This window comes from Ambystoma mexicanum, chromosome 11, assembly GCF_040938575.1.
Source record: "Ambystoma mexicanum isolate Mex_15411 chromosome 11, UKY_AmexF1_1, whole genome shotgun sequence".
In the NCBI taxonomy this organism is placed as follows: Eukaryota; Metazoa; Chordata; class Amphibia; order Caudata; family Ambystomatidae; genus Ambystoma; species Ambystoma mexicanum.
Window position 1 is genome coordinate 1,113,343,584 of NC_090934.1, and position 15,747 is coordinate 1,113,359,330.

Here is a 15,747-nt window from a genome sequence, read left to right on the forward strand (position 1 = left end):
TGTGTCAGGCGCTGCCTTGTCCACCGGGGACAATGGAGGCAAAGGCGGAAGAGTCGGGGAAGGCACCGTAGGCAAGGGAGGTGCCGGCGGAACAACCGGAGGAACGGGTGGAGCCAGAGGCGCAGATGGACATATCTTCCTGAAAAGCCCTTTGAAATATTGCCTCATGGGGTCGGTACGCATAAGCGTTTGAAATTTACCGAAAAAGGTGTCCCCCGGAGACTGTTTCGGAACCTGAGAAGGTCTCTCATGAGGTGGACAAATCCAGGAACGTAACGGGGACGGGTGCCACACTGGCCCCTCCGCTGACGTATCCACATAAATTAAAGGGTGCCGACAACGCAGGCAACGAAACATTGTGCGGAAGAGGCATCCGGGCGTTCCAATCGTAAACTGGCCGATAAGGATGCGCACAAGGGACTCTATGTTCACCCAAGGGAACAAGCCCTACACCTGAGGCCGATGGCGTAGTTGTAGGGGTAGCACCTAAAATGGCCACCACGGTCGTGGCGGGAACGGGCGCCATTTTGTCCTCATCTGAGGGGAACTGCGACACGTGAGGAAGTGAGGCAGGGGTCCCCGTCGATGGATCAGGGGTCTTAAATTTAGCCTTAACATAAGGAACCTCGGCAGAGCCAGTACTGTGAGACCTGGAATGTTTTTGTGACATACCAACCGCCATTTAGCCTTCGAAGGAAGGACCTCGGCACTGCCGGTAAAAGAAGAACTTTGCTTCTTTGCCCCCTCAACAGGTGCGGTGTCACCGCAAGAGCGGGAACGGTGAGAAACAGTATTCACCGACAAGGCCTTGTCAGGCCTCTAAGAACTGTTGGTAGCTTTAGCCTCTGAACGAGGGACCTCGGACCCAGGCCCGGTAACAGCCTCATCTGCGCAGGCCTCGAACATCCGTTCAGTAACAGCAAGCCCACCCAAGGCCTAGGGGCGCACCCCGGTCTTATTTTTGAGGGAAGCCGACAGAGAGGCCTCAGAGCAAGCTCTGGTACCCCACGACTCAGTAGAACTGGGCCCCTCACGGAGACCCTCGGAGAAAACTCCGGTAGAATTATTAGGCCCAACGGGCACCTCAGGGCGAACCCCGGTGGCAGAGCGATCAACGCCCCTCCTGGCCCGAGAGGAACCCGGAAAGGTATCCCTGAAAAGTAAATAACTTACCGGGCGTTTCTTCTTATCGTCGAATGCCTGAAAATGCGAAGGAGGAGTTTGTCGGAACACCTCCTCCCACCGCTCCAACCGACGTTGAAGTGCCCAGACTGAAAGGGAGTTGCAGTAAAAACAGGAGTCCCAACAGTGATCCGGACCCAAGCACTCTAAACAAAGAGGATGGGGAGCCGCCCTCGCGAAACGACGGTGACACGATGAACAATCTGGAAAGTCTAGTTTGAAAGACATACACAATCGCAAGCGAGAGCCAGAGAGGAAAAAAGGGAAGAAAATCTTCTGAGGATGCAAGTGCGTCCAGTCCCGAACGTGCAGAGAAAAGGACTGATGGGTGATGCGCGGGGTGGAGCCAAGGTGGGCGGGGTTACGGCCATGTGTCGGGCCCCGCGCAAGAAAGAGAGGAAGGACACATTTTTGGAAAAATTTGGATGCTTTTTACAAAGTGCTCCGGTCCCATCCCACAGGACGGAGAGATGTCCCATAAGTATGGAGGAAAGGTGACAGGATGTAGGAGTAAACTAGATTTCAAAACTGAATTTAGTACTGGAGTTTTAATAAAAAAAACAGTGCATTGTTTGAAACGTGCATGCAAATATTAGAAGAATGTTCTGTTAAAATCAGTGTGCAAGTTCTCTAGGCCGAGGGGGCAGGCGGGCCAACTGTTTCAAGCACAGAATCAGCAATAATGAAAACGTTATTAGCCTTCTAAATAGGGGCTGCAAGATTGCCTGTACTCTTGATCGAGGGTTAAGAAGTCTTACATTTGTCAAGGTAGATATGAATTAACGCTGCGAGTCTAAGTTTCTCCTCATTTTGGTGATGGAAGGCAGGCAGCTGTATGAGTGAGCTTTAAAAAGTGGTGGGGCCACTTAAATCATCCATTAATAGGTTGGAGCTGAGGATGAAGTGTGCCTCAAAGGAGAGTGATGTGTGAGCAATAAGGTCTGCAATGTGCCAAACCATCCTTATGGGCAGCCTGGAAAGGGATTGGCTGGGATACAATGAATCCCGGCATCAGTCGATCGACTAAAACCACAGATCGCTAGTGGATTCAGAGGACAGGCTAGAGGGTACGACCAAAATGTATCTAACGAGCCGGAAGCAGCCCCAATGAGTTCAGAAAGTCACATGAAGTAGGACCAGAAGCAACCCACTAAATGTTTGAATATGGGGCCTGAATGTGGCAGACTCTGGTGATACCCATGCCGAAACGTCACTGCCCCCTTACAGTAGACCTGGTCTATTCATCTAGGAGCCAGGAACATGCTTAAAGGGCGCACAAGTATTGATCTACCTTCAGGGTGCGCATTAACCCAGAGAGACGCCTGGGTCCAATGAGACAGAGGAACACAGTGGATAGTGGACTTCAAGTACAGCGAGAAACACAGCACTGAGATAGAGAGAGCTTGTGTCAGGGAAGCGGTCTGGCGTCCGCTAGAAAATAAAGAAAATTGAGTTAAATCCCTGGAAAAGTCCAAGGAGTCTACGACTTCTCCAAGACATAGGGTGTTCTTATCAATGATGACTGGCGCCTCCCTAGAGCTTCCAGATGTAATTGTACATTAGGGAGACTCAAACCAAAATAGTTAATTAGGGTGTATCATGGAATGTCTGTAGGGTGGGAAAGGAATTAGACAATGCAGATTAAATAAACAGAGAGAAGTCAACCTCTCTCAGCCCTTTTAAATGCAGATGTGGAAATGTAAAGGATATGGTAAGACGAATAACAAGGTGTCACTTAGGAGGTCTACTGGGAGGGGTAGGAATACGTAGAAGGGGTATGAAGCGAAGGGAGACAAATCAAAAAGTTGTGGAATTGCACAACACTCAAAAGTTAGATGTGATCATTGCTGGCAACAAATCCACATGGAGAAGAAGCTGTCTGGGTGGGGGAATGAGATGCAGGATTTGAACAACCAAAGAGGAGATTTGAGATGGTGTAAAAAGTGCTCTCCTTTTGTTGCTACCCATTGTCACATTGTCAGGACATTGATGGCAATGGGTGGGAGAAGGTACATAGCTAAAGGGGATGGAGACAATTGAGGAAGGCACACAGCTAGATATGATGGAGACAATACCCCCCCCCCAATGCTTACTGCTAGGTGGCATGAAGGTGATTCAGAGACACCAGTCACTCACCTAGATGCCGCCATCTTCTCTGCTGAGAATCTGGTAAGTGTGCCCGAGCTCCCTTCCCCTCCCTGCTCCAACCTCCCAAATTCAATTTCCACATCCCCACCTACACCCCCTCCCCACGTACCTTCTGCTCCTCCGCCCCTCATCGGTGCTGGGAGCACTCAGTGTTCCTGGCAGATCTACCCGTCAATGGGCGCCATGGAAAGGGAGAAAGGATTTGCAACTTACGCCCAACTCGAGATGTATTGCTTAATAAGTGGGTCAATGGAAGTGTGAGCACCCCCAATCGAAACATAGATTGCATTGGCTGAGTTTCTAGCTTCTTTCGGAAACAATCATGATATCCACAGACCTACATTTTGTAGTCTTTGACATAGTCACCGAGTTTTCTGTGTCCGAAGCATACGTAACCCATCAGTCCGGGGTGTGACACCGAGCTGTTCAGTTGATTGTTGACTAGCACAGCCACAGCAGATTGTTGAGCCTTAATATCAGGAATGCTGCATATCGGGTCTAACACGTTTTCATAATTGATATTTTTGACACAACCTCATCTTTTGGATGCACGAGCGCTCTTGTTGTCCACCAGTTCTGGACAATATTGTAACGGGAGTGTTGAAAACCTTGCTACACACGGGTGTGGGATGGCCTACTTTATCGGGCTGTGCTCGGAATGGGAGGCTGCTCTTGGGGTGGGAGCGTTTTTGTTCAACAGACGTGATTCGAGGTGGGGCCCACCCCACCCGGGATCAGAGTGCCGCTTTGTGTCCTGTTTCAAAAGGAGCATCCCGGGTTTAACTGAGTTGATTTAGGGGATTTTGGAGAGCAGTAGGTCGTATTGCAGCATGGCACAGAGGGGCACAACCTCTCTGCACGTGCAATCTGAGCACAGCAAGCATGTTTATGGCCAAATGGGGAACAAAAAGTCTACGAAGTTAGTTGGCTTTTCTCCCCCACAGAAGTTCGGAGGACACAGCGACATCAAAGATAAGCTCCATCTGAGCTTAAGGTATGTATAAACGCACCACTTCAGTGGACATCTGCCACAGGCATGGCTATCTATCCACGCACTCTAGTATGCAGCTATGACTATATCAAATTCGGTCTAGCTGGTCACATAGCCGCTCGCACTGAAACACCAGATTTGCCTCAACACCTCTGCCATTATAATACAGCAACAACCTATGACAAAATTCTGTCTAGCTGGGTACGTATTGAGTCTCCTGCACTAGCGCTCCGTCGTGAACTCTCGTAGCACCCGCCCACGTGCCTGACCTTTTGGGTTGCTTCCAGGAGCCTAGCCAGCCCTCCTAAATCCTCTTCTCGGCCAAATGCATGCAGGCATTTTAAGCCTCTTCTTAGAACTTTCCAATACCTGGACTTCAGTCCCGAGGGCATTCCTACCACAAAGCGCATTTAGGCCTTACAAATGGGAAAATGGTGCTATATAAATGACAGCTACAATGCTGCACATCCCTTTCCCACAGTGGCAAGGAGGGTGATCTCTCAGGTAGAGGATTGTGCACTGCTTGATTCAACCTTTTGCCTTTGTTCCCTTGCTCACTGTTGTGCTCTCTTGAGTCTACAACCTCCTTCTCGAGGTCCCCAAGCATGTTCCCCAATGAGGCCAAAGAGGCTTCTTCAGCCTACATTTCAACTAGGATGGATTTTCTATCCGTGAACCTTTCAAACTGGCAGCGCGCTACAATTGTTATAGGCTCCACAGGAGCTGCTTGCCCCACAGATCCCGCCGAGACCCAGTGCCCCATCAGTTCAACAGCCTTTGGCCTTAATTCTAGGGAAAAATGACTGGGGATTAATTAAAAAATGCAAATGCCAAATACACTTGAAAGATGTCATTAATTCCCAGCTTTTTTTCATTATTACTAACCTGCATACACCTTCCGGATGCCAGTCTTGCACCTGCAAACCTCCTCTTGATAGCCTGGAGGTCACTCTGCTCCTTGCTCTGCTAGTGTACTGCTTCCTGTTGCCTTAACATCAGACCCTTTTGGAGACGCTTCAAAAAATGTTGGCTTTTTGCCAAGAACTGTTAGGTTTATATTCTTTTAATCACGGAATGCGGAACTCCTCTATGGTTTTATACATTTTCTTTTGAACTAAGCCATCCTGCCTGCCGAATACTGCAGCCTTCCCATCACAACTGTCTCTAACCTACATGAACTCTACATCCCTATCTAAAATCTAACCAACCCAGAAACCGCACCCTATACACAGGAACGTCGTTTCACCAAAATGCCAGGGGTAGCGGAAGTGACATCAGATATCACAGGAAGTGATATCACATGACCTTTGACCTGGATGGCATCAGTTCCTCTTTAACCCTGGTGAGATCACCGGAAGCGGCTTGCGGGGCATACACAATTTACATAAATGTACAATTTTTTAAATACCAAACAAGCACAATAGCAGACAAGAATATTTTAGAAAACAACCATATATTCATATGCCATTGAAGGGGGTCATGATATGATGGGGTTAGGCCCAATAGACTCAACAAAGGGAGAGGCACTGCCATAGATATGCCACTTCAGAATTGTATGGCCAGTTACTTCCATATTATGCAAGTTATAGCTGCACGTCAGGTATTGTCATTATATATTAAGTGGAGCCCCTACATTGCCAGTTACTGCAATATTACAGTATCCAAAAATCCAATAGATGCAAATCACCAACAATGCACAGGAGCATTAATGCTTTGATTCATGATAATGATTTGCTGTTTATATAGCGTTTTCGCCAAAGCACTGTTCATAGCACATATTTAAATACAATTATTGCAACCGAAGTTGGTACTCATTTATCAACCTCGGAAGAATGAAAGGCTGAGTTGGCTTGACAGGATTTGAACCTGTAGATAACACATTGGGCCTCATCACAAGTTGGGCAGTATCCCGGCGTTAATACCGCCCAACTGTAATTGGGTTAGAGCCAGCCGGTCCAGCGTTATTAGCACCGGATCACGGGTTGGGCATTAACGGTAAATTGCCATTGGACCCAATGGTGCATTTTCTGCACAAATACTGCACACTATTACCGTTGGCGGTAATTGCGCCAAAAGCAGGACGCTAAATGGGATTTTCTCCTCCAGCAAAAAGCTGGAGTTAAAACAGCCCATTTAGCGCCCAACTCGTGATCGGTCCAGCCCTTAAATGTGGCGGCAATAGCGTTAGCACCGCATTTAAGGGCTACTGCCCAACTCCTGATGAGGCTCATAGATTGCAGCAGCAAGCTTTTAACTCACTGAGCTACTTTTATTTGATTTTTTTTAAATCTTACCGCTTTACTTCCAAAAATACAATGCCACAATAAAAAAAAAATGTCAAAAACTGGCTGCACAATGTATGGTAGACACGTAACAACACTTATCATGCTTGCTGTAGCCTAGATGCTACACAGTAAAACATGCCATGCCACAGTAAGACATACCTTGATGGGATGCACCAAAATGGCAATCTAACCTCGTAATCACACTCATCATGCTTACTTTATCATAGATGCCCAGAAAAATATACCAGGCTACGGTAAGAAAAGGCTAGACTAGCTGCACCCAGATGCCAGTCTATCCAGATCACTACACTTATGATTGCTTTATCATAGATGCCCAGTACCAAATGTCAAGCCATAGTAAGAAATTGCTAGATATTGCTGCACCCAAATTCTAGTCTAGCTACCTAATAACACTTATGATGCTTACTTCATTATATATCCCCAGAAAATATGCCATGACACAGTAAGATAAGGAAATAGTGGCTGCACCCAAATGCCAGGCCAGACAGGTAATAACACTTAACATGATTACTTTGTTATATATGCTCAGTGCAAAGGTCATGCCACAGTAAGAAATGACTAGACTGGCTGTACCAAAATGCCTGGCTAGCCACGAATATATATCATGCCTGCTTTATCATTGAATCTTTTATGTATTAGCACACCTGGCTCCTGCCCTCCCCTCCCCCATGTCTCCTCTCCTGCTCACTGTCCTCCAACCCCTAAAATAAACTCTTCAGCCCACTATTACCTCTAAATGTCCCTCTTCCGTGTCCCAGTACTTATGTATGAGGCAAGGTGCTTCATGAGCAAGTACTGGGACAAGGAAGAGCGTCTCTAGATTACCGGTAAGCCAGGTATTTAACAAAAGCACACACATTCACACCCCATTTGCTCCATCACCATTCACTCATACAAACACGCCCAGCCACCCAAACATCATGCACACACATACACTTCATGATATATAGACACACATACATCACATAACACTATTTTTCACACACACCCACACACACTTTCACATTTTAAAAATATATGTCCTTACCTTTCAGAATCCGTTGCTGCAGCTACTCCTTTGCAGGCATGACTCTGGCTCCCATGCTCCAGCAGGCACGCAAGGAACCAGCAGAGAAGATGACCCAGAGCCATCCATGTCCTTGGGGTGGTGTTAGCTCAGATTTCAAAATTAAATCATTTCTTTTTGAAGTCACTCATTTTGCAGGCCAGGATATAGCGTTGCAAGGATAACAAGGTTTAATTATACAGAATACAAATATCAGCAAAGGATTCTGCTGCTCGAGAGCGCTCTAACTATTACAGTCACAAACAGGGGCTTAAAAACCCCAATTGCGTCATAATATACAGTACAAATGGGTGCCACTGATTGGAGGCACGCTACACATGAGCCTGCTCCATAGGGGATACCAGGCAGTAATTTGTTAGTTCTTTCCTGTCGGTCTGGATCCACGTGGGTCAGCTGGGCTCATCCTCGCAGTGAAGGTCGGGCCACACATTAATTAATTGTACCTATCTAAACTAAACATGCTAAACCAGAATATTAACTCATTGTGGCAGGCACCTCGACGGCACAGGAAATAGTGCCAGGGGGAAGGGAGGATCAAATACTGTCACGCTGACCCACACATTCAGGGCTTCATGGATACTGCAGTTCCCACACTCAAGGTCTCCACCCTGGGTTTTGATCTTTAATTTATCTCTCCCTGTACCTCATGTTACACGGGATATGTTTTCATGCTGGAAAGAAACACAGCCGCGCATGCTTAGATACTCTGTGGACACTTGATTTGTGTTGGTACCTGGGGGGCGCTTGCTTATCAGGGAATGCAAAGGTGTGGGGGTCGAGTCAGTGGTGTGGGGCTGGCCCCGGCCTGGCTAGTTGGGGGTTAGAGGCCTAATGGCAGTTTAGTGGAGATGAATGGACGCAGCGCGGAGCCTGGTGTTGTCTCACACTCTTGCAGGGCGCATTCCTTTAGAAGACACAAAATATTCGCAACACTAGAGGAACAAGGGGAAATGGACTTCCGTGGGAACAGGGCTCTTGCAGAGTCAGTATGAAATTAGGCCTTGTGAATCAGGACCGTGAACAGCGCAGGCCTGCAGCTTCTCCCTTCTGGGTCTAATACAAAATGGAGTCAAGGGCTGTGGATTTTCTAGTGCCGTGCATCTACTTCTAAGCGCTACAAAGCCTCTACATGTTGCCTGATAGTGCAGATTACTCCCCCCTTGCACGTTATATCACCTCATATTCACCCAAGAACAGGTCATTGGGCTATGTTCGTGCTGGTAGAGAGATTCCCAGACCCCCCTTTGTTCACCTCATAAGGTGTTTGCCTTACTTGAAAGCACCTAGGGGGGTGGGACAGGCCCATTTCCATCCCAAAATTCCCCCCTTTCGTAACTTCTACAGTTACAAATTCTCTCCCCCCATATTTCTGCTCATTTGCATGCCTTTCTGCTTCGTCCCAAGCTGATGTTCCCTTTATGGGCACCCATGCTCTGCACACATACCTCAAACTCTCCCCATGCTGCGCATACTATTCAGGTGTGCAGGTCATGTATATATACCCCCCACCGACTGCCAAATCTACCCACACTTCCTTATAGTTTTCAGGATCAGGTGGAGGTAGAATGGTTGTGTGGTACAAGTTGTCAACTACGTCACCAATAGGGAGGAGGACCGTGTGGTGTGCAGGTCTGTCATCTTGGCCAATTTGGATTTCTACTTCTTTTGTAACACAAGGTCCTTTATTATTATTCCCAATAGTCACCATTATCATTGCAGTATAAGGCACAGCTTTGGCACAACATCGGAGACCCAATTGGCACGTGCAGAAGATCACCAGGATAACCACGATGCTAGGAACCAGCATCTTCACCAATGTTACAAGCTATGATGGAACCCAACTGAAGGCCAGGGTGAACAAGTCTTCTTTGCACACAGCTTCTTTCTTCATTTTCACCCCTAGCTCATGTAGAGCAGCGATGACATCTGACAATGTCCCGTTTTCAGCGTCTTCAGAAGGTACGAATGTGCAACATGAACTCCCAATCTTTTTGCAAACACAACCCTCCATAGCTATCAGGAGGTCTAACAAGTATCTGTTTTGCATTGTCATGAGTCTTTGGGCCCTAAATTCCACCTTGATGACGTTGAACATCTGTTCATTATCATTCGACAGATGAATTAATTCCCATCTAACTATCTGAAGCCACTTGTCTGGATACTGGGATGCAAAACATGTCTCTGCTCAATTGTAGAGCTTATATTCTTCAGGTATCTGTGCCAGCAGCTCAGACGAGTCATTGAAGTTGTAATTTGATGCTCTTTTCCTTCTGTGAAAGTTTGGTGATGGTTGTGTGCGTCGAGTTTCTAAGGTGGGGGCACAGTGGGCGCTTCGAGCAGGAGTTCCCCCTCTAGGTGATCCTCGGGTGCGACCAGCAGGGAAAACTGCAGTGTTGCCAGCGAACAGTAGCCCCTCCAAGAAGGCGGGAGGCGCAAGTACGCTTGCTGGCCGCAAACCCAGTAGTAGTCCATTAATGCAGCTGTGCCTTTCTTGTGGTCGGGCACCATGACAGTTCGATTGCATTGTTCGTTTGACCCAACAGCCACTGTCCCTTCACTGAAAAAACTAAGTTTGTATGATTTCTGTGGGTGTACCTTCACTGGTTTTTCAACAGCCACGACCCAACTTAGCTTTGTGACATGCTCTGTCCATGTTTGCTCGCATGTCTGCTCCACTAGTATTGCAATTTTCTCTGACAGCCGCAGTAGTCCTTCGGCTCTGCATACGCATGTTGCGTCTTGCCATTCATTATTGACATATCTTCTACCCTCAATCACTAGGTGTGATTCTTTGAGACAATTACGGTTGCTCAAACTCGTTTTGCACTTTTGGGGATCAGGATCGATGAGTTCTAGATGGACGTTGCATGCCTGGAAAGTGCCTTTGATCCTGCATAGTGCAAGGTGAATCAGACATTGGGGGGTCATTACGAGATTGGAGGTAAAAAAACAGTTATTAACGGCATGGAGTAAATACCGTGTCCATGTAGGAAAGAGCCCGCTAACAGTGGGCTATTACAAGTTGGCGTGCACGGGCGTAGCGGCATGCCGGTATCGACAGTACCGGCATGCTGCTCAAGTCCCAGAAACGCCCCTTAGCGGCATCATGGAAAGCGCAGACAGCACTACCGCCACCGTCCTCCCCTAAATAACGTGACCGGTATCAATGGATATGGCATTAGCGGGCACCGCTATTAGCGGTGACAACTAATAGCGGTGCCCGCTAATAAGCGGAACCGGAAGTAGCGTCATCGCACCAGAACAGGAAAGAGCACGGCGGCCATCTTGACAAACACAATCCATTGCCATCCTCACTACACAGGACCTGGAGCCCATTTCCGACTGCAAAAAAAAACCCATCACCACCAGCATCATGCCTAAGGCTGTTAAAAAAGGCACATCCCGGCAGCGCAAAGAGCGCTTCACGGAGGACGAGCTGACACTGCCTGCAGAGACACTGGCAGATAATGCTGAGGTTGTCTTTGCCAACAACCTCAAGAGAGTCACAGATGAAGAAAAAGGAGATCTGGCAACTTGTTGCCCAAAAAGTCAGTGCAGTAGGGAACCCCCTCTCCCCCCCCCACAGTCAAGGATGTGGGCAAACAATTGGATGTCCTTCGCATGAGAGTCAGAAACATTGTCGGCAAACCGGAGCCAGGGCCTGGCTACTGGCTGTGGTCCTAGATCCCCTATCAAACTAAGCCGGTGGGAGGAAATCTGCGCCAGCACTATTGGCATTGAGGCAATAGAAGGTGTGGAAAGTGGCGCCACCTCATCGGCGGATGGCACGAGTGTCAAAGTATGATGATAGTCCACCAATTTGTCCGTCCCAAGAGACAATGCATGGCCCATTACATACACACGGACCCATCCCTGCCTAGATGCCATCCTCAGCACTGACACATCCACATGCATGCAGCATGCCATTGCCATACCTGAGACACACCACACAAATATGAAAACAGCATAAGTCACACTGCACCCAGTCCACAACAGAAATGCATGTCACACAGTATATGCCAGCTCCAACATGTGTGACCCTGACGGATGGCTGCATGCTCCACCCATATAGCAAGCAACATGATTGTCAAAACTCCAATACCCAATCCCCTCTAATGTGTAGAACAGCAATAATACCAATGTATGCATGATGCTTGTATAACCATCACTGATGCCGTCCCTCTCTCGGTCCCCCACAGGCTCAGATCCTGACAGCGAGGCCTGGGACTCAGCCGCACAGGTAAGAGGGCCAGGGAAGAATTCAATAGGCCTTCAACATCGAAAGGGCCAGCCAAGCCACGACAGGCACAGACAACAGAGGATGCCATGGCAGTGGTGCCACACAGTCCCCACAACATCTGTGTCCCCTGCACAGGAGACAGGGGCCGATGGGGCCCTTTGAGCTGCAAACTTCTCTGTTGGGGAGGTGGGAGCCACGGCACCCCAGACGGACGAGGATGCGCAGAGCCAGGGCCAGGTGTGTGTCCCTGTGAGGATGACTCTTCGGACTTACCTGCCACACCCAGTCTCCCACCATCACCCCGATCACACAATTGCACTCCAACAATGACACCACACCAGAGCAGTCTGGAGGGAAGCCAGGTCAAAAGAGCATGAGCCCCACAGAAGAGCCACACGGATTTGGGAATTTGACACATGCACCATCCACCTCCACTGCTGTCAGGGTTGGGGTGCAGCCAATGGAACATACGGTGCAGCGCCAGGAGGAGCTGACAGCCCTAGTCAGGCAGTTTGTTTCCGATGGTGCCCAGGCAAGGCAGGAGGGGCGGGACAACACTGCATCCCTGAGACAGGCCATTGAGGCCAGCACTACACGTATATGCGAGGAGGTGTCTGCTCTGAGGCAGGTCCTTTCCCGCATAGCGGATTCCTTGGAGGCAGAGTGTCCGGCCCCCAGACTGGAGCAAGCAGGCACTGCATCATCATCCAGCTCCACTCAAACCAGCCCCCTTCACAGGTCTGCGCGCACCTTGCCGCGATCGGACATCCTACCACCAGGTGCGGGAAGTGGACAAATGTAGATGGGGCAGCCTGATTAAGGCAGTAGGTGCAGAAACCTGGAGCATTTGCTTGGACACCATGTGTGAGGGAGTTGTGGGGGGAGAGGGTGTGTGGGGGAGTTGTCGCGGGGGAGTGGGGAGAGGGTGTGTGGGGGAGTTGTTGGGTGAGAGAGTTGTGGGGGGATGGGGAGGGGGGTGAGGGTGTGCGAGGTGGAGGGTTTGAGCACTTTTTACTATTTAACAGTTTAATACACCCGTTGTGTAGCAGAAAAATACTTGAGTGGACATTCCTTATTGCATATGTGTCATTTATTGCTATACAGTGCATAGTGTACATGTACTCCCACACCCAGTGCCCTCTGTCCCACTTTCATGTCACCCTCAGCACCCATGTGTCTTAGAAATATTGTCCAATCACAGACTGGCGCACAGCACGTCCCTCCTGTGCATCGGCACAGCGATGATGTGCACCCACATCTTCTTCATCCCCTTCATAATCACCTGGTGGTTGCAGTTCAATGTCAGGGGGCAGGGGCACGTTCCGTCGGATACACATGTTGTGCAGCATGACACATGCCATGATGATCTTGGCCACCTTCTCATGCCTGTAGAGGAGTGCCCCACCTGACCTGCTAAGGCAGCGGAAACGTCCCTTCAACAGGCCAAAGGTCTGCTCGATGACCACACGGGTATGGGAACGATTGTAGTCCCCCTCGTGCCTGTTCTGCGGGTTTCGGACAGGGGTGAGGAGCCACGGCTTCAAGGGATAGCCACTTTCACCTGCATGGGGGCAAAATAAGGTATGTGTTAGTCGATTCATGATGGACAGCTGTATTTATCACACATGCCTGCAGATATTTGTTGGTCACATGCACATGTCCCTGGTTGTATGCACACATTTTTCCTTCCCTCAATGTGTGCTGTGCCAGGGTCTTATGGTGTGGATTGTGTCTTCAAGATGATACACGGTGTACACTGCCTTGATGTTGCTCATGCATTGTGGACCCATACCGCAGGGTTTGTGATATATATGTGATGTGTAGTGTTCTGTAAGATTTTCTAACTGGCAGCGTTGGCAGTAGTCTCTGCATTATTTGGCATTCAGCGCTGATTAATCCCATGGTGACATGCTGCACTACTGTGGTGGTGGCCCTGTGACAAGCAGTGGATTCCCTTGGTGGTTTTGTTTTGTGCACTCTCATGGATGCTTGTCCTGTGTAGTGATTTGCTGCAGACATTTACATTGTGAATACTCACAGCATGTTGCTGGATTGTGTTACGGAGGGTGAGGTCTGATGATGGATGGTGCACGTGTTGTGGGATATGAGGTGGTTTTAGGTTTGGCATGTTGTGATTGGCGTGCAGCTTACTTCATTGCTATGGGAATTGGTTGTCCTGTTCAGTTTGGGATGCTTTGGGGCACTGTGTTTTGGGATGTGCACATCGTGCTGTCACCACAACAATGACACCATGGTGGTGTGTGCATCTCTCCCCCAATTTCACTGCCATGTGCCCGTCATGCAATTTACCAAGCAGCCAGGCACGTCGTCCTGCATGTCGCTCCATGTAGCGTGATAGAGTGGAGTTGCGCAGGACCATTGAGTCATGAGTTGATCCGGGAAATCGGGCACAACAATTTGTGATGATCATGCTGGAGTCACATACCAGCTATACATTGATTGAGTGATATAGCTTACGATTGCGGTACACCACCTCTGTTGCATGCGGGACTACAAATTCCACGTGGGTGCGGTCAAGTGCACCAATACAATTTGGCATGCCTGCCAGTGCATGGAAGCCAACTTTTGTGTCAAAGATCACCTGGGGAGTCCGTACTAGGGATATGTAGTCCCTTGTGTGCTTCAGGAGCGCATCCAGCACTTGGTTCAGCATGCAAGAAAATAAGGGTTGTGATATGCCATGCATGTGCCCCACTGTGTGCTGGTAGGTGCCTGTGGCCAGGAAGTGGAGCACAGACACTACCTTCAGTAGAGGTGGGATGGCGGTGCTTATTTCAATCGGGCTGATGATGTCGTTGTGTATCATGTCCACAATGGTGGTGATGGTGTCCCGGTCCAGACAGTACAGGGTGTGGATCTGCTCAGGGGTTAGGTTGAATGGACTGGCTCTGATGCAAGGGATTGGGGGCTGCCTGCGTGGCACCACTGGCTGCACTGGTGGGGCTTGCTGGGCCTGTCTAACCCTCCTCCTCCTGCGTCTCATCTGTGGTGCCTGTTGTTACTGGTGTAGCAATGCAAGCATGTCCTCCAGCCCCAGTATTGCTACTACAAGTGGAATCATTTTGGTGTGGTGAGGGGTGTGTTGTGTGTGTGCTCCTTTAGTGCTGGCCCAGACTCCATTGCCACCACCTGTGCTGATTGTGTGCATCTGTGGCAGTTGGGAACACTGGACATTGCTGTTTGTGGGTGATTCGCAATGCCGGTATTGCCGGCATCCCAGTACGCCTAATTACTGCCTTCATGATGCAGGTATTTGCATGTCCGCCTGACTTGTGATGTCCTCCTGTTAGCGCCATCCCGCTATTGCCGTGCCCAAGGGCCGCGTGCCCACGCGCATGCCGGTACGGGGGAGCACACTATCAGCGGTGGTGCTAATACCAGCTTGTTGAGTCGGAATAGCCCGTAGCGGTATGCGGTGCTGGTAATCCCTTACCGGCATCGCTTTTCCATTACCACCAACCTCGTAATGACCCCCCATTTTGTTTCTATCAGGGATACTTCTTGTGGTACTAAGACCTTGGGTGCCCCACAGGCATGTAGTACTAAGGAGCAAACATAGCAACTCCCATTGGTCGTTCGCCTTCCCATCACACTCATGTCGGAGTACCAACTGCTCGAGTGTTCGGGGTGGCGAATGTATCCCACCACATCTAATCTTAAGCCGTGATATGCATCATGTTTACGTTAGCGCACTTGCCTTTTCTTTCTGTCACTACGCAATGTGAACCTTTTCCTTACTGCTATTGTTTCTTTAGTACTGTTAACCTTACATCGGGTTTGTTTTATTTCTGGC

At 49.1% G+C, this 15,747-nt stretch overlaps 1 protein-coding gene and 1 long non-coding RNA gene across 3 annotated transcripts in view; one reads left to right on the forward strand and one right to left on the reverse strand.

Annotated features, from left to right (window-relative positions):
* Positions 1-15,747, forward strand: part of CHRNB4 (cholinergic receptor nicotinic beta 4 subunit) — a 602,031-nt gene that overhangs the window by 453,963 nt on the left and 132,321 nt on the right. The gene's annotated exons all lie outside the window — the stretch shown is intronic.
* The window catches only part of LOC138504168 (uncharacterized), a 241,397-nt gene continuing 238,677 nt past the window's right edge, over positions 13,028-15,747 (reverse strand). The window contains exon 3 of the long non-coding RNA XR_011279787.1: positions 13,028-13,494. This is a non-coding gene — a long non-coding RNA (uncharacterized lncRNA). The remainder of the gene's footprint in view (positions 13,495-15,747) is intronic.